The sequence below is a fragment of the Pipistrellus kuhlii genome, unplaced genomic scaffold (assembly GCF_014108245.1).
Source record: "Pipistrellus kuhlii isolate mPipKuh1 unplaced genomic scaffold, mPipKuh1.p scaffold_m20_p_1, whole genome shotgun sequence".
Classification (NCBI taxonomy): Eukaryota; Metazoa; Chordata; class Mammalia; order Chiroptera; family Vespertilionidae; genus Pipistrellus; species Pipistrellus kuhlii.
This window is the reverse complement of record NW_023425404.1, coordinates 136,502,560-136,529,504: the sequence shown is the minus strand read 5'-3', so window position 1 is coordinate 136,529,504 and position 26,945 is coordinate 136,502,560.

Genomic DNA, 26,945 nt, shown 5'->3' with positions numbered 1-26,945 from the left:
AGCCCACAGTGCTGTTTATTTTTAAATGGTCAGTGCACATCATGGCAGCTCCTATGCTGAAAGTCTGCCCCCTGGTGGTCAGTGCATGTCCTGGCTAGTGGTCAGACAAACATTTAGCCTTTTATATATATATAGATAGGCAGACCCTCCTTAAGCACTACAAAGTAATGAATAAGAAAAAGTCATGAATAAGAAAAAAGAAATGTCTGATGAAGTGCAAGTTCATGGTAGAGTAGTTAAAGCAGCAAATTAAGAATGCAAAATAAAGAATGTACCTGAATGTTCATCAAATAAGAAACCATTGTTTTGAAGAATGTCCAAGGTTATGTTGAAAATCAGGTCTATTTGGTGGCCAGAATGTTTGAGGCAAATATTGGAACATAATCAAGGAAGAACAACATGATGTCATTTGGACACATTAAAGTTGGTTCAATCCAGATGACAGTGGTGCTAGCCATATGAGAGTGACCTGACCAGCCAAATGTTCACTGTTTCTAATGTTGACACATTAATAGCCAACTAGCAGGAGACTAAACATTTGCATTTCCCTCCAAACAAAAAGTAAAAAAGAAATGTACATTAAAATAAATTAATTTTACCTTGAGATTTTGACCAATATTTTATACCTATGATTATGGTTTTAACTTTTTTATAATAACACTAAAGATTATAATAATAAATATACATGACCTGCTTACTATATGCTAGGCTTTATATATCTATTTCCTTTCGTTATCACAACCCTACAAGATTTGCATTATTTTTGTTCCCCAAAATAACACATGCTTTATGAAGTACAGAGAAGAATGAGGCAATGGCAGGGAAAAGTGAACCAATTTTCCCAAAGTCATATTATTTGAGTCAGGATCCAGCAGAACCAATATATATGTAATAAATGTGAATTTCTCTCAAAGCTCTTGAAAGAAGAAACCTAAGAAAGAAACATAATCTTGATCTCTATATACTGTATTCTGTATCTGGCTTTTATCATTTATGTGTGAATTCAATCATTCTTCTGGATCAGATTTTATCCTTTCCAGGAGGCTAGGGAGAGATAACCGAAGGATAGCTGGCAGCACAATAATGGTACAAAGTCCACAGTTCGTATCTACTTCCTGTCTATTATAACTTCCAGAACCAGTTAATTTTAGCTCATTTCCTGACACAGAAACCACATCTGCCCCAGCCTCTAAGGATGAACTGTGGCTGTCTGGGCATGTCTGTCCCTGGTCACAGCCCCATTCCCAGCTCTCCTGTGCCTGAGTTGCATACTTATCATTGTGTTACATCTGATTCTAGGGACTGAGCTTTGTCTCTTATCTTCCTGCTCCTTATGCTTAAGGGCCCTCTGGCATCTGACGTTCAGTCTTTCCTTCAGGCTCCTGTCTTGGCCTTGCTGCACCAGCTTGGGAAAGGGTGTTGTGGTTAAGAGTAAGGGCTCAAATCAGACTGATGGGGTTCATTTCCAAGCTCAGCCACTTGCTATCAAGTGACCGGCAGCAAGTCCAGTGAACTCCCCCCAAAGCCTCAGAGTTCTTACCTGTGAAATGGAAACAATTAAATGGTAATTGAGAGTACAATTGCAATCAAGTTGTTAAGTTTCCCCACAATCTCTAGTGATTTTGATTAGAATTAGGAGAAAATGGAAATCTTTACAGACTGCTAACCTATCCCTGCTAAATCTGTTTTCCTTCGCATAAGCTTATGGATGCCATTTTAATTTTAATATAATAATTACTAATAGGTGTGTGCATAAAATACAAAGCTCTTTGGGGTCCTCAAGAATTTTTTAGATTTTATTATTTAGAGAAATTTTTTTGATTTTATTATTTAGGTTCACAGCCAAATTGAATGAAAATCACTGAGCTCCCTGCCCCTACCCATGCATAGCCTCCCTTACTACCAACATATTGAACCAACCCTGGCCAGTATGGCTCAGTTGGATGAGAGTTATCCCATGCACCAAAAGGTCTCTGGTTTGATTCCTGGTCAGAACACATGCTCGAGTTGCAGGCTCAGTCCCCCAGTAGGAGGCGGCAGGGATGTAGGAGGCAGCCAATTGGTGTATATGTCTCTGTCTCTGTCTCTCTCTCTCTCCCTGCCCCCTCTCTTTATAAAATAAATAAAAACATTAAGAAAACATATTGAACCAGAGTGGTACACTTGTTAAACCCATGAACCTACTCTGACACATCATTATGATCCAAAGACCAATTCTTATAAGAGTTTACTCTGATAGTATACATTCTATGGGATTTGATAAGTGTATAATGACATACATGCACATTTATAATATCATGTAGAATAGCTTCACTGTCTTAAAATTCCTCTGTGCTTTGCCTATTCTATTCATTTCTCCTCTCCACAATCCCTGGAAGCTATTGATCCTTTTTACTGTCTCCATTATTGAGCCTGTTTTAGAATTTCATATAGTTGGAATCATACAAGATATAGCCTTGACAGATTGTTTTTTTCTCTTAGTAATGCACATTTAGTTTCCTCCATGTCTTTTCATGGCTTGATAGCTCATTCCTTTTTAGTGAAGAATAATATCCCATTGGCTGGATGTGCCATAGTTTGTTTATTCATGCACCTCCTGAAGGACATCTTGATTGCTCTAGGTTTGTACATTTATGAATAAAGCTTCTGAAAACATCCATGTGTGGGTTTTTGTGTGGACATAAGTTTTCAACTCATTTGGGTGAATAACAAGTAGTCTGATTGATGAATCACCTGGTAAAAATATGTTTAGTTTTTTTAAAGAAACTGCCAACTGTCTTCCAAAATATCTGTGCTATTTTGCATTCCCACCAAAATGAATGAGAGTTCTTGTTGCTCTACATCCTGGCCAACATTCGTTGTTGTCAGTGTTTTTTATTTTTGTGGGATCTCAGTAATTTTTAAAAGCATAAAGGATTTTTGAGACCAGCAGTTTTGAGAACTAGCGCCCGAGAGGATGGCCAAGCATAAAAATGGAAGGAACTTGAATCCTAAAGTAGGTAATGAAGCCAAGCAGCTTTTCTGGCCCAGAAAAGTCAAGCCTCAGTCTTACTTAATCTATCATATTGTAGGTCTCTTTGTTAGAGACTTTTGATAGCTGACGAGCACAGTCATGTTAGAATGAGATTCTTCATGCCTCGGTTCCAATGGAGGCACCATTATAACAGATATTGATAGCAAAAAGTGATGTGAAACAAATCTGTAAGTGAAGACTCTAGTAAAGAAAATCTCCAAGAACCAGTACCCTGAATTAGCAAACCAAGGATATAAAAAGTGTTGAGAATATGGGAAAAGAGAAAAAATTGACAAATATATTTGGAGAGAGGTTCCATCTCCCTCTCACCCCCTGTGGTCTAAGAATGTATCACCTACTTTTGGAGAAGGTAGCAGAGGATTATTTATCCTAATCAGGTTTAGTGCAAGAAGGGGACATTTGGGAGGCTTTAAAATGTGTTCCCTTAAGTTGTGAGACATAGAGGATGAACGCCTTACTCATGTCTGAGAATGCTAAAGTGAACTGTGGTTTCTGCTCAGAAAGGGAGAGACAAGCACCGACTAATTGCTTTGGTGGTGTTTGAGGCTGCTTTGGGATCAGCCTGCCTCTGAGACATTGTTGGGTGGGTAGGTAGGGTTGGGGGGCACATGAGTGTTTCAAATGGACCGGATGTGGCTGGCCTTTTGTTTCAATATGAGTTCTGCCTCTGGTGCACTAGACCTCCTGGTCTGGGAGAAGTCTTAGCAGAGGGAGCCTGGAGGTGAACCTGAGAAAGGAGTTGTAATTGACCATATGCCTCTTCTGGGTTAGGGGATGAGAGAGGGGAGAGACACAGTGGAAGCACTGAGGAACCCACTAAAGCTTCCACCAGAGACGGAGTCATGTTAGTCGCCTGCTAAGGCCATGGAGAATCAGGCCAGGTCATGATAAATTAGTCCTTTCTCTTCTTTCCTCCTCTCAACCAACTCTAGAGGGCCCGGAGCCTGCTTTCAGGCTGGGGAAGCAATGCAAGCAAGCAGAGCAGAGGCCAACAGCCTGCCTTTGTCCTTGCAGCCTCCTAGCCTGAAGCTGCAGCTGGGAAATGAACATAAGGTCAAATGTGCAGTTTTAATTACTATATGAGCTTGACATTTAACATTTGTATGAGACTTTCTTTGTGACTTGAACTCATTGTATGTCTATAAGCAAAGGATGAATTAAAAAAGCCTTGAACTACTACAGATTTTATTCTGGTGTAGGAGGTTGCCCAATTGAATATATTTTAAAGAGATGATGAGGAACCAAAAGTAAAATTGCACTTTAATTATGTCATGTATTATATGTGCATTTTCAACAGATCTCAAGTTAAATTAACCTGTTTTGTGTCTGTATTTTTATTTTTTAGGTTTTCTTAAAGAGAGTACATTTCTTACAATAAGCAGTAAAGAAAATAGCTCAAATAATTTGCAGATTTGTGGGGAAAGTAATGAGCTTAGTTTGGAAATGTTTTGTAGTATTTGACTAGTAAACAGATGGATTGAAAAATTTATATGTAAAGTCTTAGAAAAGTTATGAACAGATAGTAAGGATTATGTAAGTGTTAGCTATTATAATTTTGGATTTAAATATTTGGTGTAAACCCATTCGCTTCCCCATCCTTAGACCTGATGGTCTTGCCGAATGGTTTAAAGAGGAGCAAAGTCAGCAAACAAAATGCACCAGATCTACCTGTGAGAAAGTGGACTTTCTAATTTCTCCCCTTCCCACCTGGATTTGAAGCAGTAGATTACAGATCCTTTGAGACGATGAACCCTGACTCTCTTTCTTTCTTTTTATTTTTTTTAAATATATTTTATTTATTTATTTATTTATTTATTTATTTATTTATTTATTTATTTATTTTTTACAGAGAGGAAGAGAGAGGAAGAGAGAGGGATAGAGAGTTAGAAACATCAATCAGTTGCCTTCTGCACACTCCCCACCGGGGATGTGCCCACAACCAAGGTACATGCTCTTGACCAGAATCAAACCCAGGACACTTCAGTCCATAGGCCGACACTCTATCCACTGAGCCAAACCGGTTTTGGCCTGACTCTATTTCTGAGACCTACACACCACATGTCACCCCCTGTCAGACACTTCCTAGCAATTAGTAGAACCTTCTTTCCAATGAATTATAAACTAGTTCAGTTTATATGAAGTATACTTTGGTGGCAGTGGCATTATATAAATGTTAATCTTATTAACTTAATATATTTTGACTATGGTGGTTCTGCAAATTAGAGACAATTTAAATGTTTTTAAAACGTTGTCATGCTGTATTTTTGCTGAGTATTAAGAACATCCAAATTGCATTTGAAGCACATCACTGAATAAAAGTGTAGTTATCTCTATTTTGTTTTTGTTAATTGAGCTTTATTTTCTATTAAGCATTTTCATATTTCGATTGAATGTTTTAAAAACAAGTTTGGTAGAAATAAAAGATGATGAATTTTGATGGAATATCATTTTTATTTGCATATTATATGTAGTTATTTAAAGTGCTCAGTAATTCTTAAATAGCTACATTAGAGAGTTGAAGCTTTAAATCTTGAAAAAAATTAGCATTTGCTTTTGGCTTAATTGATTCTTACTATTTCATAAAATCATCATATTCTTATTCATCATTAGTCTACCACCAGGAACAATTCATAGGGGGGGAAAGTGGCCTTTTGATAAGCAGTAGTTTGACTCAAGTTCCCAGAAACAGTGTAGAAGAGTAGGCTAATGTGCTAAATCATTCATCTACTCAATAACTGCTTCTAAAGTACCAATCAGATGCTAGGGGCTTGTCAAGCAAGATACTGGTCATGTTAAAAACAACAACAAACCACTTTAATGAACTTCATATCCTTGCAGAGTAAACAGTTAAAAACTATGTAAATGAACAGATCAATAATATGATTTGTGTAAAGTAGTGCTACAAAGAAAATAAAATATGGCAATGGGACAGAGAGCAACTTTTCCATTATCAAAAAACCACTTTTTGCTTATTTCATTTGAGAAAAACTTTGATTTCATATTATTATCACTTTTGCTAATATGTGTGTGATTTGTGCTAGGCAATCTGCTAGGCAATTGTATGCATTACCTCATTTAGTCCTCAGCACTCCCCAAACAGTGGGTGCTGTTAATGTCTCATCTTATACATAAGGACTAGTGGCCTGGTGCATGAAATTTGTGCACTTGGGGGGGGTTCCTTCAGCCCAGCCTGCACCCTCTCCAATTAGGGACCCCTTGGGGGATGTCCTACTGCTGGTTTAGGCCCGATTCCTGTAACTGCTGGACATTGGGCAGTTGGACATCCCTCTCATAATCTGGGACCTCTGGCTCCTAACCACTCACCTGCCTGCCTGGCTGATTGCCCCTAACTGCCCTCCCCTACCCGCCTGGTTGCTCTCAATGGCCCTCCCTTGCTGGCCTGATCTCACCCCTAACTGCCCTACCCTCCTGGCCTGATTGCCCCTAACTATCTTTGCCTTGGCCCCTATCACTGTGGCTTTGTCTGGAAAGTTGGACGTCGGGAAGATGGCGGTCTAATTAGCATATTACTCTTTTATTAATATAGATCCTCAAACTTCAAAATATTTATGTTTTCCTCCATGACATGAGGATTGTCAAAGGCACAACTGGGATTCAAATAGAAATCAGCATGACTCTAGAGTGGTGCTGTCCAATGTGGTAGCCATGTTTACATGTATGACTTTCACCTCTGAAAAGTTTTGTTTATTCATCAGTGTATCATCTCTTTCCTCCATGTAAGATAAGCTCTGAGGCTGATGTCTTTGCTTAGTTTGCTGCTGCATCCCCAGTACCTGGCATGATGTTTGGCATTGCAAAGGTGTTAAGTAAATATATATATATATATATATATATATATATATATATATATATATATATATATATATATTTTTTTTTTTTTTTTTTTTTTTTTTTTTTTTTTTTTTTTTTTGCAAATGTATGAGTTTCCTGGAATTGCCTTTAAAAATCACCATAAACTAAACTGGCTTTAAACAACAGAAACTTATTTGTTCACAGTTCTGGGGGCCAAAAGTCTGAAATCGTGGTGTTGGTAGGATCATCCCTCCAAAAGGTCTGGACAGGGTGTGTGTGTGTGTGTGTGTGTGTGTGTGTGTGTGTGTGTCAGGAGGGGGAGGGGGGAAGGAGAGGGGCAGGGAGGAATCCTTCCTTGACTCTTCCAGCTTTTGGTAGCCTTAGGCATTCTTTGCCAGTGGTTGCATAGCTCCAATCTCTGACTCAGTCTATACATGGCCTTCTCCTCTATCTCTTCATCTTTTTCCATATTTTTTCTAAGGACCTTTGCCATTGGATTCAAGGCCCAACCTCATCTTGAGATCCTTAAGTTAATTATACCCTTAAAAGCCTTTTTTGAAAAATATCACATTCACAGATTGGGTGATGGGGGCTTGGACATGGACATATATTTTTTGAGGGTGGGGAGTCACCATTTAATCCAGCACAGCAAGCATACTTGAAGGATCCGTGAGTGAATGAATGAACTAGCCCCTTGGCTCCCTGTGTTGTCTGCCATTTTCCTCTTCTTCTCTGGCTGTCTGGGGTGATGTTTCCTGTCACTGCTGATACTAAAGTGATAGCTCTAACTCAGTGACCCCTGGGGTAGGGCAGCCAGCAGGGACAGCAACAGACACTAATGTTCCAAGTGTCTGAAGGTAGTAGGGTCCTTAATAGCTATGCTCCGGCTGCCGTCTCAGGGCATTGCTAAAGCTGCAGTGCCTTCTCTCTTAGCAAATGTCACACCTGGTGAGTTGATCTCTTATCAGACCGCTGATGCAGGAGTCAGCGTTGGGCTTCATCATTGCAAGGAAAGGCCTGAGGCCTGGAGGACTGAGTTGGGAATTAATCTGAGTGACAAAAACTATGCTGTGTTTAGAACCACTCCACCATCCCTTTGAAACAAATTTGCATGCCCCCAATCTTTCCCCAAAAGGACAAGTTTTTACCCTGGAGTATTCTGGTACTTTGTGCAGATAAATCTTTGTTGGATCTTCTCTATTCTGCAGACATGCCTGGAGTCTAGGCTGAATCGTTTATTACTGATTTCCCAGCATTGCATAGCATTATTGTTTATTTTCACTAGGGTTAGAGGAATAAAGACTCAGAAAGCAGAAACAGCCCTAACAGGTTCGCTCAGTGGATAGAACTTCGGCCTGAGAACTGAAGGGTCCCAGGTTCAATTCCGGTCAAGGGCACCTACCTTGGTTGCAGGCACATACCCGGTAGGAAGTGTACAGGAGGCAGCTGATTGATGTTTCTAACTCTCTATCCCTCTCCCTTCCTCTCTGTAAAAAATCAATAATATATATATATATATATACACACACACATATATATACATACACACACACATATATATGTATATATATATGTATATATATATATATATATATATATATATATATATATATATATTTTTTTTTAATGAAAGCAGAAACACACGAGCTACAACAGTTTGTTTACCAGGGGACACCCTGGACTTACGGCTCTTTTGCTCCCTTCGGTCCTCCGCCTGCTTGCTCTGCCCCCTGCTTTTCGGTGACAAAGAACATTTCAGATGTCTCTCAATTTTGAAGCGATTTCTTAAAATATTCATGCCACATGTAACTCCAACTTCTAAGCCTAGGCCTGTTGAGGAAGTTACAAAATGCTTGTTTTCTTAGTACTAACTTTTGAGAGAAAACCCTGATCACTGGGGAGACTAGGAAGACCAAGAGAACTGAAGCTCAGGTATTTCCCCTCAGGCCACAGCTTTCTTTTTGCAGAGAAACCTATGACTCCTGATGACCACTGGGGGTCCCCAGCAGGCTTTATTATTTATTTATTTTTTTAAGTGCACCAGAGGCACCACACTCCTCACCCCTCTCGCTCCACGCTGTGGTCGCCTGGGGCAAAAACAACATTAAGCTGTGACTCAGCCAGCCTGGGAGCCATGCTGTTGTGCCCACAGGTAAAGCTAAGCCTCGGAGGAGGAGTGGGGCCTTCCCTGCCAGCCCAATTTTCAGCTTAAATCCTTGTCCTTGTCCTAATGTTACTAATGTGCTTTGGGGCCCTGGTGGGGAGAGTGGGTCACAGGGAAACAGCATTTCATTCCCTTTGGCGTTTGAAATGTGTCTGAAACTTCTCAAGTACTTGAGTGAGTTCCTGCAGTTCAAAGCAACATTGTGGGTCTTTGTCTTATTTGGCAAAGTTAAATTTTTCCTGGGCGGGTCGGGGGAACAAAGAAACAAACATTAATTAAATGTCTAGTATGTACTGAAGATGTTTGATGTGCCATTTTACACTTGAATTATTATTATTTTTTAAATATATTTTTATTGATTTCAGAGAAGAAGAGAGAGGGAGAGAGAAATAGAAACATCAATGATGAGAATCTTTGATCAGTTGCCTTCTGCATGCCCCCTAATGGGGATCAAGCCCATGATCCAAGCATGTGCCCTTGACTGGAATCAAGCCTGGGACCCTTCAGTCTGAAGGCCGATGCTCTATCCACTGAGCCAAATCTGCTAGGGGTGCCGCTGGTGTAGTGTGGTATCATGAAAGATTCCCAAATCTGCTAGGGCTACATGTGAATTATTTTGAGCTAAAGGCAATAGAGACCCTGTGGGCTCAAGAGAAACTCTTACCTAGCCTTTAAAGAATTTAAATTAGGGGCTGGCCCTCAGAAAAATTATTATCAGAAATAACTTAAAAAAATTTATGAGCTATCTGTAGGGCAGGACAAACTTCTAATTACTGAACATCCACTCTTCTTCTAGGCCTGCAATGGCCTTCCTCATCTCTAAGTTCCAAGGCACCTTACCTCGTCCTCACCTCAGAATGCCATTTATACCTCATTTAGCTTTCTGTCTCTGAACCTTTCATGTATGTAGGGTTCCCATACATACATATGTAATTAAATTCAGTTATTTTCTCTATTAATATGTCTCATATCAATTTGATTATTAGACCAGACAAGGGAACCTAAAAGGGTAGGGAGAGGAAATTTTCCTCCTCCACCACAGTACCATACAATTTACATTCATGTATTAGTTAATTTTCAAAATGACCTCATGAGCTTGAAGTTATTGTTCCAGATGTGCAGATCAGGAAGAAGACATTCAGAGAGAAGAAGTGACTGTCATCTTGCTAATCAGCAGACTGGCTGGGCCACAGTCCTGGTCAATCTGAGTGCACACACTGCGCGGGCTATCCTGTTTGTATGCATCCTTCTGGTTTCCCTTGAGGGATCTTGCTAAGGAGTCTGCCTACAGTTTTACCTGAGGCTTCCAAAGGCCACAACTAAATCCATATCTATAAAGGTGAAGATCTACTTTCCTGGATAATAGAATCAAAGTCTGAACTTAATGAAGCAAATGTATATTAAGCGCCTTTGACCCACTATATCTGCTGCAAGTTCTGCTGATGGTCTCAGGTACTTCATTCAAGATGAGAAAAAAAGCACTACTGTTGGGCGAAATATGTTGTTCTGACCAGAATGACCTACATTGTCTACAGTGAGCCAATACAAGGAACAGAATATCGATCTAACGAGTTGCTGCAGAAGAGAAACGTATGATTCTTTACCACATCATCAAGTGATGGGTAGCTTGATATGAAGAAGAATGTGCTAGATTTAAAGCACAGCAAAAAGTGCCAGGCAGGTTTGGCTCAGTGGATAGAGCATTGGTCTGCGAACTGAAAGTTCCCAGGTTCGATTCCAGTCAAGGGCATGTACATTGGTTGTGGGCACATCCCTGGTGTGGGGTGTGCAGGAGGCAGCTGGTCGATGTCTCTCTCTCATCGATGTTTCTAGCTCTCTATCTCTCTCCTCTCCCTTCCTCTCTAAAAAAATCAATAAAATATATATTTAAAAAAAAAAGTGTCAGGCAATGCTCAGGAAACTCAGCCACAGGAGAAAATAGAAGGGTCTATTTTAATCAACACTGTCGTGGGACCAGCTCAGTGCCTGGTGCAGAGTAGGCTCTCCATAAATGCTGACCCAAAGTTAGTTGATTTTTTTTTAAATGTTGCTATGCCTGCAGTGTGTGCCCCACAATCCCTTCAGGTGAAGTCACATTGGTGTGGTCTCAGTTCAGTCTGTCCTCCAAAGAAAGCTTAAAATTAGAAACCAAACCCAAACACCATAGAGCCCTCTTCTTATATTTCTCTCACATTATTAACAGAGTAAGGTGTTTGGCTGCTAATAGCCACCAGTGCCCACATGTGCACAGGACATCTGTCTCACTCCCAAGTATTACACCTGCCATGCAGCCTGGTTCTATCACACAGAGATCCCGGAGTTCTGTGAAAGTGAAATGACTTGGAAGTCGCTTAGATGAGGCATCTGAAATGGCCTACCTACCGCTGCTGGAATTCAGGGGAGTTGAACCAGAATAAGAATGGCTGAGGGTCAAAATTGAAATTGTGTAATTTTTAATCACTTATACATAATGGAAAGCTTAATCACCATCATATTAGGAGAAAATGGTAATGATGACTTTTATTTGTGCTTATGTTACTACTTCCTTACCAAAAGACTCTAAAATTAACTCTCAATAGAGCCTTATAAAACAAATAAGCCAGTCGGACTCTTGGGAAAACCTTAGTGCCTCTTATGCCAAGGAAAAGAAAGTATGGAAGAGAAAAGAAAGACCTGAAAAGGAAGATCCAAAGGCAGTATCTTAGTTTCATCTTTGCTCGTGGGTGATAGGAGGTAATACACTTGGTAAGTAGGGTGCTTAAAAATTCAGAACCATGAAAATAACAGTTCCAATCCCTCCTCTTCCATTTTTAATTTGCAAAAGGGGAGAAGTAATTAAAACATTTATCATTTATTAGGTGCTTAGAATGTATCAGGCACTGAGCTGACTTAAACTCTATTCTTTCAATCCCTAGAAGTTAGAAGTTATTATCTTTATGTTGAGGAACAATTTAGAGAAGTTCAATACCTTTGCCGACCTTCCTATAGTCAATGAGTTCCTTGAGCTGTTGGGAAGATTTTTTAACACAGGTGTTCTCACTGTGCCTTTTTTGATGAGGTATGTGCTTATGTGTTAAATAGTGGAGACTTTGGCCCACTGTTGACAAAAGTTGGAACTATCATTATTAAAGGTCTACTGTGGATTTTTTCATTTCATCTTGAAAGGTGTTTGCTGGTTCCCATTGTCCAAGAGCTGCATTTAATACCAGATAAGACTCATCATGATCCCATTTTCTCAAGCTTTGGCCCAGAGGAGCTGGTTGCTGGGAATATGGAAGGGATGGTTTCCCCAGGATTTTTACAAATATATCTGGATTTTTTAAAATATTGGATTAATCATTTTGCTACTGGGACTTTCTATGGCAGTTTTCTTATTAAATTATATACCCCTTTCTCTTGCAATGCTAATGTCTGTTTCTGGAATTGTTTTTGTTGTTATTGTAATGTATGAAGCACACCAAAACTCAGAAGATTCACCTTTCAGCTTAGAATTATAAAACCTTAGAAACACCTAGAAGGTCAGAAATATTGTGAAATGGAGGCAATGACAGCAAGCAGTAGACTATAATTTTTGTTAAGCCCTAATATCTTTGGGCCTTTGGACCCTTTAAACCTTTGTGAGCATTGTTTTAAGTAGAGATAAACTCTGACTTCTAAAAATCTTTTTAAAAAAAAGTCTACTGTGAAACAATTTTTTTCACACATATCACTTTTTACTTTTCTTTTAAAAAATACTTGTTTTACACCCATTTTTATTTTATTTAATTTTGTTTATTTATTTTTAATATATTATTGATTTTTTACAGAGAGGAAGAGAGAGGGATAGAGTTAGAAACATCGATGAGAGAGAATCACTGATCAGCTGCCTCTTGCACACCCTCTACTGAGGATGTGCCTGAAACCAAGGTACATGCCCTTGACCGGAATCGAACCTAGGACCTTTCAGTCCACAGGCCGATGCTCTGTCCACTGAGCCAAACCAGTCTCAGCTACACTCATTTTTGAATTTATCTTTATTGTTAAAATATTACAGATCTCTCCCCTTTCTTCCCATTGACCCCCTTTAACCAGGCCTTCACCACACTATTGTCTGTGTCCAGGGGTTATGCATATGTGCATGTAAGTTTTTTGGTTAATATCTCCCCACCCTACTTTTAATTTTACCAAAATATTTATGAGAAAGATTTTACTCTTTCCTTTTTTTAGAGGAGGAAATTGAGGTTTATATTGCTAGCAAGTATATAGAGTTAAATGCAGCTTTGTTTTATGTTCTTAAAGCCTATGTTCTTTCCCTTTCTAGGACCTGGCCTGCTTGCATGGGACAGTCTCCCCCTAGCGACAGTGAAGAGGGTGCACAATCAATGTTCTTATATGAGTCAATGCTTTCCTTTTAGACAGACCTCTGTCCTTGCTCTTTCTTTGTCATCTCCTGATCCTCAGCCAGAAACCCCAAATATGTATCTTCTATTTGTGACTAACTATGTTCTTCTGTTTTTCTCATTATTAATAAAAATAGCTAGCAAAACAAATAGCAGGATAGCCCACAAAATATGAATGAACAACACATACCCATGGTCTCTCCTTTAGTTTTGTTTCATTTTGTTTTCTTTCCTGTTTTAGACACTCTGGGTGGTTAGCAAAATATACCAGAATATATCTTATTTGTTTTTAAGATCTGTCAAAATTGTTATGTTGTCTTGGATCTTGAGCCTGCTTTTTAGCCCACACCCTTGTTTGGCATGAGGTGAGTCTAGGAATAAGAGGATAAACAGTTGCCTGTATAATGTTTCCATAGAAAGGAAGTTATTATATGACATCCAAATGGGGAAACTCTGTTTCTTAATCCACATGATTGAGGATGTCAGAATTTCCTTTCAACTCTGAAGCCACGAGGCTGCAGTCTCTCACTGCCTTTGCTCCCTGGTTTTTGCTTTAATAGCATGAGTTTGTTTAGTGTATTTCTCTCCCACTATGTGCTAAGCTTTATCATAGTGGGGACAAAGTTTCCTAACTGTTTAATCCTATTTCTATTGTAATTGGTTTTCAGTCAAGAGTAGAGGTAAAAATATTAAGAAGATAAATAGATTAGATATGAGATCAAATATCTGACAAGGACTTTGAACTTTATAAGTCCAGTGGTTTTCTATTTTCCCTACTCTAGGGTGTGGTACACTCCTACCAGTGGCTTTTATTCCTCCTTAAGTACGGGCAGGGAGGAGGAGGAGGGAGTTAGTTAGAAAGGGGGTAGTTAGAGAGCAATCATGCAGTTAGAACACACATGTCAAACACAAGGCCCGCGGGCCAAATCCGGCCAGCCAGGCCTTGCAATGCGGCCCGCACCATGCTGTCATCACTGCACTCCACTGCGTTCCATCACAATGACGTGCGGTGACATAGGAGGCTTGTGATCTCGCCGGCCGCCTTGCCGGCTGCTGTACTTGCTATCTATTACGCATGCGCATAGATAACAAGTCACACGAGATTCAGGAGGCGTGACCTATAGTCCGGCATCTGATGTGGTTGTGCGGGTGGCAGAGCAGAGGAGAGAGTGAGTGTGCGGGCATAAAAAATACACAGCAGAAGCTGCCAGTTCCTGGCATAAAGTGCAGGCATAAAAATCGCAACAGAATCTGCTATCTGTACCCAGCCAGGCATTTATTGACTGACTTTTTTTTTCTCCACTCCATCTGCCAAATCAAGCTATCCCTGTGCAGTTTTCAACTTTTTCCTTCTAACGCAGATTTCCAATAAACTACATCTTTTACTGCCAATATTGATCCCAAAATGTCCAGGAAAAGAATAGTTGACGGTGAAGGCAGACAATTTAATGACAAATGGGAAAATGAATACATGTTTGTGCTTAGAGAGGGCAAACCAGTGTATATATTGTGTTATGAGACAGTGTCGGTGATGAAAGAGTACAATATACGTCGTCATTTTGACACCAAACATAATGTTAAGTATGGCAAATATACTTTGGAAGAAGAGCATAAAATTGTTAAAGAACTAAAAGGCAAACTACAATCACAGCAGCAAATGTTTACAAAGGCTACAGCGAAAAATGATGCTGCAGTGAAAGCAAGCTTTATAGTGGCTGAAGAAATTGCCCGTACTTCAAGGTGTTTTTCAGAGGGTGCCTTTTTGAAGCAATGCATGCTAAAACTGTGTGAGCAAGTATGCCCAGACCAGATACAGAGTTTTCAAAATGTCAGTTTGTCAAGAAACACCATTGCAGATAGAGTTCAAGAACTCTCAGGAAATCTATCATCACAGCTGGCCGAACAGGCATGCAGTTATCTCGCTTTTTCACTTGCTATCAATGAAAGCACAGACAACACTGATACAGCGCAGCTGTCCATCTTTATACGTGCTACGAAGAATGACCTCTCTGTCACTGAGGAACTTTTGGATGTAGCTGCCATGCATGGGACGACGACTGGTAGAGATATATTTGAGGCTGTGGAGAAATCTATAAATAATTTTAAATTACCCTGGGAAAAGTTGGTGGGGCTAACTACCGATGGCACACCTTCAATGTGCGGAGAAAAGAAAGGCTTGGTTGGACTAATGAAGGAAAGAATGCAAAAAAGTCACTGCCACACACCCTTGATTACTTATCATTGCATTATCCACCAAGAGGCTATGTGTGGAAAAGTTCTGGACATGAATGACATGATGACCACAGTCATTAAAACTATTAACTTTATACGGGCACGTGGCCTGAATCATCACCAGTTCCAGCAGTTTTTACAGGAGGTGGGTGCAGAGCATGGAGACGTGCCATACCACACAGAAGTAAGATGGCTGAGCAAGAGCGCAGTCCTCAAAAGATTTTTTGAGCTCAGAGAACAAATTGCTCTTTTCATGGAAAGTAAAGGAAAGCCCTTGCCTGAACTGTCGGATCCCGCCTGGCTATGTGATTTTGCTATGATGTGTGACATATGCGAGCATCTCGCCCAACTGAATCTGAAGCTGCAGGGACGCAAACAAGTCATCACGAAGATGTCTGACATGATCACAGCATTCCAGCGTAAACTTCAACTATGGAAGTCCCAACTGGAACAGGACAATCTTGCCCACTTTCCCGTTTGTTTGAGTATCTCAACCACTATTTCTGGTACTTTTCCTTGCAGTCGGCTGGCTACCAAAGTTAGCCGTTTACTAAGTGAATTTGAGTGGTGCTTCTCTGACTTTAGAATACAGCACTCAGGCTTTGACATCTTTGCCAATCCTTTTACAGTTGATGTCAACAATGTGCCCCATCATCTTCAGATGGAGATAATCGAGCTTCAGTCTGACAGTGGCCTGAAATCAAGGTTTCAGGATGTTGAAATTGAGGACTTCTACCCTCTACTGCCCCCTGACTCAATGCCAGAGCTCCGACTTCATGCTGCCCGTATTCTATTCATGTTCGGGAGCACCTATCTTTGTGAACAGATGTTTTCAATAATGAATCTGAACAAAAACAAGCACAGATCACACATTACCGATGACAACCTCCATGCTGTTTTGTGGGTTGCTACAGCCCAAGAAATAAAACCGAACATTGACTCATTGATCCGGGGAAAATGGTGTCAGACATCTAGCCAGAAAACAAAACAATTAGCATTTTAGGTACCTTCCAATATTACTGTTTTGCTTGATACCAATATTAATGTTTTGCTTGATAGCATGTGAGTTGGCTAACAGCACTGTTAAGGAAAAGATTGTTCCACTCATTTTAAATTCACATTTCTGGTTAACATTGTCAGTTTATGACTGTTCAGTAAACCATTCGGCCCGCGATTTAGGCTGGATTTTAGATTTTGGCCCCTTCTCTGATTGAGTTCGACACCCCTGAATTGTTAGAACCTCCAAAGAAAGGAATCCTTTAAAAAAAAAAAAAAACTTTATTGATTATGAAACCATTCTCTCAGCCCCCACTAGGGGCAGTGAAGAGAGTTAAGAGTGACATTTTTGAATGTCAGCATGGAAAGATGAAGAAGCATTTTGGAATGAAATTGTTCAAGTGCATGGGACTTAAGAGTTACCCTGAAAGCAGAGACAGGAGAAAATAATAGTTAATTTGTTTTAATGCTACAAAAATATGGGCTACATTGTGGTACAGTGCTGAAAAGGAAGTTTAATATAAAAAAGTACTTTGAAGGAAGAATTGATAGGAGGAAGAAAGGAAAAGTTGCCACTACATTTAGGGAACTTGAGCTGAGAGAGAGAGAGAGAGAGAGAGAGAGAGAGAGAGAGAGAGAGAGAGAGAGACTGCTAACAGAAATTGGGCAGTAAAAGAAATAAACTCTTGCAGGGCAGGAGAATGGAGAATTTTCACTTACTTTTCTAAGTTGGTATCAATTAGAATTAGCTATTGTTTAATTTTCATTTTTGCAAACAGTTTTAGAATCAAGCATTTCTCCTTACCAACAGTTACTATTATTATTTTTTTGGGGGGGGGGAGGGGCAAGTAGTGTTTAGTTTGCTAGGTATAAACAATTTGATAGTACCCAAACCCGTCTTTCACATCTTTCTTTTTCTCTGAACTAAGACCTTTAATTTTATTTTTCTGCCATCTTTTTGTTGATGTTAACATGTGAGAGCTTATACCTTATGGAAATATGTGTGAGTAACAACAGTTTGAACAAGTGGAATTATTCAAATTCTCCTAGGTTCAGCTTAATGCTTAAGATGATTTTTTTTTAAAAAATCCTGGTTACAGTCCTTACTTTTATGAGAAAAAATGTTCTATGTTTTAATGTGGTTGATACTCTTCAAAGATAGTTGTCAACAAATCCTCCTATTTACCTATGAACATGTCACCCTTTCCATCAAGAAGTGGATTCTCTGTCCCTTTCTCTGAACCTTGACTGGCTTTGTGCAAGATTTAACCAATCAGATGTGGCAGATGTGATGCACTGCCAGTTCTGGGCCCGGCCCTTAATAGCCGGGGAGTTTGTGCTCTTGCTGTGTTGGAGCTCAGCTTCCATGCTGTAAGGAACTCTGGGCCATCCTGCTGAGGAGAAAGCTCATGAAGACAGACCATTGATAATCAGAAGCCATGCAGAAAGAAAAACAAACAAACAAACAAACAAAAAAAAGTGAAGGAGGAAGAAAATGCTCCATCCAAGAGTCAGCACCAAACCCCTTGGAGACAAGGGTGAGACCTTCTTAGACCTGCCAGCCCAGCCCCTCCATCTGCTGAATGTAGCTTCATGGGTGACTCCAGCCAATACCACACGGAGCAGCATACCCAGATAGGTAAAATGATAAAACCAGGAGCAAGCCACTAAGTGTTAGGGTGGTTTGTTATGTAGCAGTTGATAACATATACTTATTTACTTATAATTCCTTACTAATAGATCACAATAAATAAAGGCTACAATGTGTAGGAGAGGTAAAATTTACTGTCTATACCTTGAGGAGGTGGGTCCCTTAGCCCAGCCTGCACCTTCTCACAATCTGGGACCTTTCAGGGGATGGCTGGAATGACATAAGACAGATTGACAGGAAAAAAAGTGTACGCATCTTATTTAATAACGTTTACATATGCATGGAAATCCCCACATGAAAACAAGGACCCAAAGAAGTGGTTAGGCCTACATGCTTATATACTAGGTGGATCGAAGTGTGGCAATTGTGGGGATGCTAAAGGAAGATAAGGGTTATTTTAATGAGGTCTGTTTGTACCGATTTCTCTTGGCCTCTACTCCTCGTCTCAGGTGAGAAGCATGTTTCTTTCCTTCTGACATCTTTCATATGGGGTTTTCATCTCCCAGTTTCAGGAAGGAAAAGGAAGGTTAGCATGCCCTTCCTTACATTTGCCATGTTTCTAGCACCCTTCACTCAAAATAATCACTATGCCAAAGCCGCCAATTTTGCATTGTGTGTTCTGAACCCCTTCAAATGTATGATAATAAAACGAGCCCTTATATGCATCTCCCTCATAAGAAATAGAACATCTTCAAAGTTATCGAAGCTCATTCTGTGCCCCAGGTGAGGTAATTGCTACCCTCAATTCTGTCATGATTATTCCCCTTGCTTTAAAAGAAAAAAAGCATCATCATTTATCTGTTACCAAATAACATGACAATTTAGTGACAGGCATGTTTGGAGAAAAACAGTGCTTTCTTTTGAGCTCTATTTTTTTTTCTTTTCTTTCTTTCTTGCCAGTCCTCTAAAGGGAGCGTGTGTGGTGATTGTAGCTCCTTAACTTTAAGACCAGAGAGGAAAACTTTAAGTGGAAGACTCAGGAAGCTGGGTGTGTAACCGCAGCTTGGGGGTCTGTGGACGGAAGTCTGTCTCTCAGGAGGGAAAGCTAGAGAATGTGATAAACTAACTGCTTTGTGGTCAAGATGTGGTTTCAAGTCCAAGTTGGGACACAGACTGAATTTTTTTTATGGAAACTAGTTGAGTGTTCTTACTTACACTTTGCAGTAAGTTTGTGGGCTGGTTCGAGAAAAAGACTTTACATCGATAATGGCTTTTGGCTGAAAATTCATTTGAATTTGACTTACTACTTGGGAGTCCAACCCTTTTGTAAGATGGACTGTTCATGTCACTGACAAAGCTTGCAGATGACAAAGTGGCTTCCTGCCCTCCCAGGCTCCGTGGGAGGCATAACTGTCTTTTTGAACAAAAGAAACTTATAGACATCTCAGTAACACCTGCAGAGGCCTTAGGCCCTGGCCTATGGCTACCCAAATATTATATAACTAGAATCCTGATGCACGAAGATTCATATAAGAATGGGCCTTCCTTTCCCTGGCTGCAAGCACCGCCTTTCCTCTCCTGCCTCAGAGGTGCCTCTTTCTGCTTTGGCCCCGCCTTCCCACGCTGCCCAGAGGCCCTGAGAGGGGGGGGTGGTAGTAAAGGCCTGTGTCATTGCCATGGCAAACAAGCAAGCATCCCCTGGGGCCACTTGGAGCCTGCATATGCAAATTAACCCATCAGCTTTGTTGGGTTAATTTGCATGCTCACTCCTGATTGGCTGGTGGGTGTCATGAAGGCATGGTCAATTTGCATCTTTCTCTTTTATAGTATAGATGGGGGTGGGCATCAGAACGTCCAGCTTGTCATAATGAGTATATTTTAGGTTTCAAGGGACATTCTGATTTTTAAATAGAATTCATTTAAATGCCTTTTTAATAATTTGTTTTTGCTTGAGATAGCTGCTGTGATATTTCCCAGGCTTGGAGGAGCTAAAAGGTGGAAAGCTGCTGGTTGTAATGTGCATATGGAGAGCTCTGCTGGGTGAAGCCTGAGCTGCCCCTGGGAACAGTTTAACTGGAGAATAAAACTCCACAGGCTGTGTGTTGCTGAGGGATTACTGCAAGTCTGGTTGCTGGCAGGGACAAAGCAAAAGGCAGAGTCCTGTCGAAGCCCTGTTGTCCAGACTGTCTTGCTACAACATGAAATGAAAATTACAAAGGAGGAAAACGTCATTTTCACAGACTAACAACAGGTCTTGAGAGGGCTCCTCTGTGTCTTTAAAATTTTAAAAAAATATATTTTCTAAAGCAGCTCACAGCTCATCTGCACAGGAGAAAAGTCTATTTTCTCTAAGGACATTAGAGAAATAATTGTTCACTAATGAAGGCTTATTCACATATGTTACAGAAGCAACTTGGAAATCTTGATTTTGGAAATTATGACTGTTCTCACATATAAGAGAATCATGGATATTGAATTTTAATACAACAGTATCTTATGTAGATAACTGTAACATAATGTGTTGAATGTTTAGGAAATATTTTTTTTTTTCCACTAAAGCTATGTGGTTTAATGAAGAAATAGGCTTTTTTTTTTTTTTTTTTTTAATTAGATGGAGATAGGTATGCATTCTGATTTGCCCACTTGTTAAGTGTTCTTGGGAATATCATTAGCAGCCTATCGGGTTTTCTCACCTAAAAATTGGAAACAGAAGTAGCTAACTCACAGGGCTATTGTGAGGATGAAATGATATGGCAACATCTCACTCCTGCCTGCACATGGTGGGGGCTCAATGTTTGTTTAATATATTGGATATTTAGCTTTTTAGTCTGATACCATTTTTATATATATATAAGAAGTTAAAATATCTTTTAGTAAAAATCAATTAATTATTGTCAAAATATGATAAATGTCTAGAGGAAGTACAAAATTTTATTTATGATAATGATCTACTTTGATGGGCTAAGGCAATATATTTGTTTTGTGTTTCCTACTAACTGCATTTATTGGTTGACTACCCATCATGGAATGAAAAGTTATGCTAAGACATAAAGGGGTAAGGAAATTTCCTTACATTCTGTAACTCACAGAAAATTAACAAACTATATGCTAATATAAAATTAATCATGTGATGACTAGTCTTAATAAAACATACTAGATGGAATAAAAGGTTAGTTAATTGGTTGATTAATTGATTGCTCCCAAACCTGACTCCCTGTTGCACCTCAAGTAAAGCCAATTCCATTGCTTTTCATTGTGAGGAATCTACTGTTATTTACTACAGAAAAATAGAAAGAAACAAAAAACTACATAAGGGAGATTATAAAGCTTGGACATGATAGAGTTTTTACATCAGAGTCTTGACCCCCAGATCTCTCTATCCTGACTCCCCGGCTGAAATGGTACTTGGAAACCCCATTGGTTCTTTGCCTCTTACTTCTAGTTTTGAGGGCATTTTGAAAGGTATCAGATCTTCCAATGTCTTCATCTTGTCATCCGACCTCCTTTGCAGACTAATTTCTCTTCAATGGCTCTTTGTTCTAATTGAGAAGATAAGAGGAGACAAGCTCTGGTTTCAGTGGGGAACCTCTAAGTCTCTAGGTAAAAACTGCCTCATTGTGTTATGTTTCTGCCCCAATTATCCATACGAATATTGTACATATTTATTTTTACTTTAAAATATCTATATTTGTCTGTTGAAATAGATTCCTTTATTTAGTACGACTTTATTAAATACAATGTGGTGGTTTAGTACTATGTCAGCTTCACTGAACCAGAATTCACCTGTGTTTCAGGATTAGGGTTGTCCACAAGAGAAATTTACATGAGATTTGGAAGACAAAAATGAAGCACAGACATTTATTTTATGCTCTGAAATTTGGTGCCAGATGCCGGTCACTGTGGTAGCCCGTGAGTGTTGTCACCGATCTGTCGGCTTAGCATGGTGGCCAGGTGGACAGCACCTGGGCCTGCCGCTTCTCCAGCTATTGCTGGATTTTCTGCATCAGCTTCTCCGTTCCCAAGGAGAGTGCATGTGTTGCTCTATGTCAATGACATTAACTTCTGCAGATCATTTGTCTAGAGGCTGGAGATAGTGAGAAACAGATGTGGGCTCCACTCCAGTTTATCCTTGTTCTCCCTCTTTTACATTCAGCTATCCTCAACTACTGTTCCAGCTCATCTATTGCAACTTCAGGACCCACATCAGATGCAGACAATGAGTTCCTTTATTTTTATATTACTCAGAGTCAGTCGGCTTCTCGGGTTGACCTTTGACCCATACAATCTGATGCACCAGGCACTACTCTGGGCTGTTGGATAATGGTGGTGAGCCAAGTAACTATTGATCTTTTCCTTCACGGAGTCTAAAATCTAGTTTAGGATATTATTATTAAAATAAAAAAGGAGTAACATGGTGTTTTTAATTTTCAGTTAAGCTGAGGGCTCTTAATATATCTTCATAACATTTTTTTTCCTAATTTTTAAAGATTTTCTTATTGCTAATTACTATCACACATCTTTGCCAGTACAGATGCAAAGAAGACTAAGTGGGGATTTAAGGCTAAGCAGGGATTAAGATGTCTCCTATTCAAACGTCATATGGTTTGTAAGTCACAGAAAATTAATCTTTTGGTTTATATATATCCCACCATTTGTTTAAATACAAAAGTCATGAAAATAACCCATTTCTTAGTTTCATGGAGAAAATAATTCTATCAGTTGTGTTTACACATTACCAAAATATCTACTACTTAAAAAAAAAAATCTAACAGGATACTTGGCACTATGCGGAAAACTACATTGGATTTTTCAAATAGTCAGCTTGATATCAAGGAGCTGTGAACATTAATAAAATGAGCAAATAAAATGTCAGCTGTCTTGGCAACCTTTGCTTTGATGCTAAGCTTCACATGATGGTGCAAACAGATTTCACTTTTATTTTATTTATTTATTTATTTATTTTTTAAAATATATTTTATTGATATTTTACAGAGAGGAAGGGAGAGAGATAGAGAGCTAGAAATGTCGATGAGTGAGAAACATCAACCAGCTGCCTCTTGTACACCTCCTACCGGGGATGTGCCCGCAACCAAGGTACATGCCCTTGACCGGAATCGAACCCTGGACCTTTCAGTCCGCAGACCGACGCTCTACCACTGAGCCAAACCGGTTTCGGCCAAATTTCACTTTTAGGTCACATCTTCCTGCAGAGACACAGGAGAGACGCTGAGGTTTGTGCTGAAACTTCCGCTGGAGGTGATGCTCTCCAGTCTATCTACACAGGGCCATCGCTGGAGTGACAGACACTTGTGCCACTTCAATGGAATTTGACCAAAAGTGATTGTCATGGGTGAGACCAGTAATCCAACCAGAAACGTCTCTGTCCTTGCCGCCCAAAGCAGAGCCTTTGCCCTCTGTGATGCTCCTTAAGAATCAGGGGATATGCCTATCATCCTTAACGTGTTCTTTAAAAATTTTTATGATAAAATAAATATATGTTGGTTTGTAAAATTAAACTCCATTGAGATATGTGAAGAAAAAGTAGAAGTTTCTTGTCCCACCCAGCCTCTCTACTGGTGAGAGTTAGCCATTCATATCTCTATCTCTGTCTCTATCTCTATCTCTATCTCTATCTCTATCTCTATCTCTATCTCTATCTCTATCTCTATCTATCTCTATCTCTATCTTTCTATAAAGACCCTCAGCCTGACCTGTGCCCTCTTGAAATCTGAGAGCCCTCGGGGGATGTCAGACTGCCTGTTTTGAAACTGACAGTACTCTGAAGGATGTAATAGTGCACGAAGTGGCAGGTGCCAGGAAGGAACCCAAGCCTGGGCCAGACGCCGTGCCATTCCCACTCATCCCTGCCCTGCTGGGCCTGCCGCTGCCTCTGGTTGGTAGTGCAGAGGTTTCTGGCTCCCATTGGTCAGCTGAGCCGCGCTCCTGCTGTGGGAGCACACTGATCACCAGGGGACAGCTCCTGCATTGAGTGTCTGCTCCCCTGGTGGTCAGTGCATGTCATAGTGACTGGTCATTCAGTTATTTGGTCACTTAAGCTTATATATATATATATATATATATATATATATATATATATATATATATATACACACACACACACACACACACACATACACACACACTAGATGCCTGGTGCACCAAAATTCATGCACTCAGCGTGGGGGCTCTCAGCCCAGCCTGCACACTCTCACAATCTAGGACTCCTAAGGTAGGGTCCAGTACCATTGTAGCATGGCTCTGGTTCCCCAGAGCCCGCAGGCTGGGGGTAGGGATCAAGAGCCCAGTCCAATGGCAGCATGGCTCCATTCCCACAGTTCCCTTGCACTGCCACACGCACGGCGGGCAGTCGGAGCCCACAGCTCCCTCCCGCTGCCATGCTGCAGGCAGCCAGGACCTAGGACTGACTCCTGCCGCGCTGGGCTGGGACCCAGACTTACTCCTGTTATGCCGGCTGGGACCCTAGCCTGCTGTTTGGTTGTCCATCTGGTTGTTTAGGTTGTAATGGATCCTGGCTTTTTGTATATTAGGATATAGATATATTCAACAAATATTAAGTGCCTACTAATTCACAGGTACTATTCTTGGTATTGGAATTATGGCAGTAAACAAAATAGACTCCCCACCCTCCCCCCAAAACCATTTAGTTTCTGTCTTAGCTTGTTTAGGCTGTTTAACAAATCATCATGGCCTGGGTAGCTTCAACAATAAACATTTATTTCTCACAGTTCAGGAGGTCAGTGTCTGGTGAGAACCACTTCCTGGTTTGCAGATGGCCAGCATCTGACTGTGTCCGCACATGGCAGAGAGTAGAGCTGGAGCAAGCCCTCATGTCTCTTCTTATAAAGACACTAACATCATTCACAAGGACTTCACCCTCATGACCTAATCACCTTCCAAAAGTCCCACCTCCTAATACCATCACAGTGAGGGGTAGGATTTCAACAGATATATTTTTTTTTGCGGGGTGGGGGCACAAACATTCAGTTCATAACAGTTAAAACTTAGTCCATGGTAATTTGTATTTGCACGTATTAGTTAAGTTAGGCCAATATCTATAACACAGACCTCAAATATTTCATAGCTCCAAATTATAGAATTTTATTTCTGGCATATATGATATGATTGGTCTGCCAAGAGTCACTGAGGGATTCAGGAAAACAGAGGTTCTACTCCTTTAGGAGATGTATTCCAAATTTGTGGAATAGTGGTCTTTGTTCTGGTCAGCCGGAAGCAGTCATGGAGAAGAGGATGGGGGAGGCATTTATGAGTGAGGCTTGAAAGTAGAGACCACACCTCCATTCGCATTCAATTGGCTAGAGCTCTATGGCCTCATCACACCATTCACTACCTGTGTGGCTTGGGGTGAATTATTGGACATTTCTGTGCCTCAGATTCCTTGTTTATAAAATGCAGATAGTAAGAGTAACTACTCCTCAGGCTTCTGTGTTAACTAAATTACATATGCAAGTAAAGCCTTTGTTCGCTCCTGCCACAAAGTAGGAGCTTAATGACATTGGCTGGGGAGTGAGGTTTACTGGGTTCTCGGAAGAAGAGCGGAATGAGCAGTTTAATATTTAGATGCTTCTTCACAATGGGTATAAAGGTTTGCTTTTACTGAAACAGGATTGAATTTTAGCTACTCTTCTAAGACATTTTTTCTACCTTAATATGCCCTCAATATTTTTCCGTGTTAGAACTATTGTATAAATCTACCTACCATTTTAATAGCAATTCATATTTGCTTCTATTCCATATGGTTATACCATAATATATTTAACTTTATTGATTGACATTTAAGTGTTTTCTAAACTTTAAATTAAAAACAAGGCTTTGATGAATATTCTTGCTTACAGATTATGTTCCAAGCTGTATATTATAAATTCTTAGAGTGAAATTTCTAACTCACACTCTCATAACAGTACATGGAAACATTTGGCTACCAAACACACACACACAAAAAAAAAATTACTTTTTTTGTGTGTGTGTGTGTTATTTTTATGGTTGAATTACAAGTCTGGTCTTACCATTATTATAGTTTATTATATAAACCAAAAGGGAAATACTAAAACTTAAAAAGTATTTTTAGGAAAAAAAATGGTTCAATTTATAAGAATTAATAACAGGTGGCATTTGCTGTGTCTGTTTTATTTTTAATTCTTACTAAGAAACATTTCATTATATCCATTTAAAAAATGAAGAAACTATCAGAGAATTTAAGAAAATCCTCTCAAGTCATGGAGGAAGTTTAGAGTAGAGCTGCCACTTGGACCTAGCTGAGCCTAATTCCAAAATCCATTTTCTATATAAGTTAGTTTCCTAAGAGGAAAGCCATTGTTTTTTGGGACTCATTCTACCATTAAATGGGATTAGAGCATTAATTGACTGGCTGGGTTTTAGCAGCAGACACCCTCCCCCTGGGCATGGATAACTTCTCCTTGTCTCTTAGTCCTCAATTGACTCCAATTCTCCAAAGCTGGGCCAAGAGCTCCACTCTGTGCTAGGTCGCCACCCAGCAATCCGTATTTCCTCGAATTGCAGCTTCTCTCTCTCTCAGACTGCCTCTTCCTTGGGCTCACCTGCCAGAACTGGGCTTCACTAGGTACGGTCTGCAGAAAACTTATACAGAAATTACCTAGGTACTAGCTTACAATATGCTTCCTTGGCTTTAGGAGTTGACACAGTAGTCTGCATTTTAGACAAGGTATTTTTATGCAC